The following is a 2,494-nucleotide window of genomic DNA, read 5'->3' as shown; positions in this document are numbered from 1 at the left end:
TTAGATATTTAAAGAAATAGCTTCCTTAAACATTAATGCAAAATTCATATTTTTGTTCTTAAATGCATCTGAGTTTTAAATGCCAAAGTAACTAAAAAATTAAAATACCCTTATTGTTCTGAGTATTCATAGAATACAATTATACTATAGGGAAAAATTAAAAAGAAAGTAAAAAGTATCTTTAATTCCACAACCTCAAAAGCATTGCTCTCATTAATATTTTCCTGTATCTGCCTCAAATCTTCCAGTTTTGTCATTGTGTGTGTGTGTATGTATATACCTGTCCATAGACCAAGAGGTAATTGTTTGAACAGGACAAGAGAATACTACATGGTTGAAAATCAGAAAAGGTTTGTGTCAGTTTTACCCTTTCGCCATATTTGTTCAATCTGTAAGCTTACAAATAATACAAGAAACTGAGCTATATGAAGAAGAAGAACTTGACGTCAGACTTGGAGGAAGGTTCGTTAACAACTTGCGATACGCTGATGGGACAGCCTTCATCGTTAACGTCTGGAGGCTTGAAGAACTTGGTGATGCAGATCAAGCCTTCAGTATGCATTACAACTCACTGTAAAGAAAACAAAAATCCTCGTAACTAGAGCAATGAACAACATCATAAGAAATGGAGAAAAGATCGAAATTGTCAAGGATTTCGTTTTGCTTCAATTAGCAGCCAGTGCTCAGCAAAACAGCAGTCAAGAAATTAAGCAACATTGCTTTTTGCAAATCTGCTGCACAAGACCTCTTTATGTGTAGCATAGCAAAGCTGTGACTCTGAGGACTAAGGTGTGCTTGGCCTAAGCCATGGTATTTCCAGTTGCCTCAAGTGCTCGTGAAAACTGGAAAAGGATTACACAAGACCAGAAAAGAACTGATGCATTGGAGTTACGGTGATGGCAAAGAACACTGAGAGCACTAGAGGACAGACAACATTTTTGGGAGAAGTACAGTCAGATTGCTCCCTTCATCTCACACACTTTAGACAGATGATCAAGAGGGAACAATTCCTGGAAAAGGACATCGTTGTTGTTGAAGTAGAGGGTACACGAGAGGAAGGCCTTCAACAAGACGGACTGACACAGTGGCTACACACAAGGAGGTCAAGCATAGCAACAATTAAAAGGATAGCAAAAAACTGGGCTGTTTTCAGATCTGTTCTACGCGGGCTTGCTATGAGGCCAAACCAACTCAACATCACGTAACAGCAACAATACGACACACATATAAGAGGGGGTATAAAAAACTTTAAATGTAATTTTTCTTAAAGCTATGTATTTAAATTTGTTTTACAAAACAACCATATCAACTATAAAGTACTCTCCATTACACTTAATACATTTGTCAAATCTGTGATTCCACTCTTGGAAAAAAAATTTTTCAGATATATCTGTTTAGATGGCTGACAGTACCTCCTTCATTATTTTTCTTCGCCTCTTCTAAGAAATCAAATAGTTGTCCTCTCATGTCTCCCTTCATTTGTGGAAATAAAAAGAAGTTGCACAGAGTAAGGTCAGGTGAATAAGATGCACAGGGCAAGAGAAGCATGCTGGTTTGGGCCAAAAACTGGCACACTGAGATTGCTGCATAAGCAGGTGCATTGTCTTGGTGGCAAACACAGTGGCCCATCTGCCACAAATCAGGTCTTCTTTGTTGCACACTGTTACGTGATCTTTTCAGAACCTCTAAACAGAAAGCTTGATTAACAGTTTGACGTGGTGGAACAAACTCTGAATGCACTATCTCCCTTGCTTCAAAAAGACAAATGAGCACCATCTTGATCTTTGATTTCACTTGACGAGCTTTTGAGGGGCAAGGTGATGATGGTGTCATTCACTGGCTTAATTGATGTTTGCTTTCAGGGTCATCATCAGCTAAGCACCATGTCTCATCACCAGTTATGGCTTTGAAAAAAAAGTCTGGGTCGCTTCAGAGCTGTTCTTTCAAAGCACAGCATGTTTCCAGTAGACACTCATGTTCCTGGTCAGTCAGAACCCTCAGAACAAATTTCTCAGCAACCATTCTCATTCCCTATTCTTCTGTTAAAATTAGCTGAACAAGCTCTAAGATAGTCTATCTAACTTCCCCATCTCTTAAGTAGTCCATCGGTGGTCTTCAAGCACAAGTGCATGAATTTTGTTGACTTTTTCATCAGTTCAGGAAGTTGACAGACTTCTAGAATGAGGTTTGCCATCAATCAATATTTCACCTTTTTTGAAATGAGACAATCACTCATACACTTGAGGTTTTCGCATGGCACTGTCCTTGTAAGCTGTGTTCAATAGCACAAGTTTCTGTGGCATTTTTCCCGAGCAGGAAACCAAATTTTTACAGCCGAACACTGTACTCTTAAATAGGCCATCACAAAAACCGACGTTCAAGTGAAACTGCTTTTACAAAAAAACTCACTGTGACCAGAGCAAACCTTTCCAGGTGACGCCACTGGGTGCAGTAACTCAGAGGGAGTTACTAGCTGCTCGCCTAATAGGAAAAA

General features: G+C 39.1%; 1 protein-coding gene across 2 annotated transcripts in view; it reads left to right on the top strand.

Annotated features, from left to right (window-relative positions):
• The window catches only part of LINGO2 (leucine rich repeat and Ig domain containing 2), a 467,873-nt gene that overhangs the window by 458,157 nt on the left and 7,222 nt on the right, over window positions 1–2,494 (top strand). The gene's annotated exons all lie outside the window — the stretch shown is intronic.

Source organism: Echinops telfairi, unplaced genomic scaffold (assembly GCF_000313985.2).
Source record: "Echinops telfairi isolate 266 unplaced genomic scaffold, ASM31398v2 ScPeMD7_25;HRSCAF=90, whole genome shotgun sequence".
NCBI classification, from domain to species: domain Eukaryota; kingdom Metazoa; phylum Chordata; class Mammalia; order Afrosoricida; family Tenrecidae; genus Echinops; species Echinops telfairi.
The sequence above is the reverse complement of the archived record's forward strand: the minus strand, read 5'-3'. Positions and strand labels throughout refer to the sequence as shown.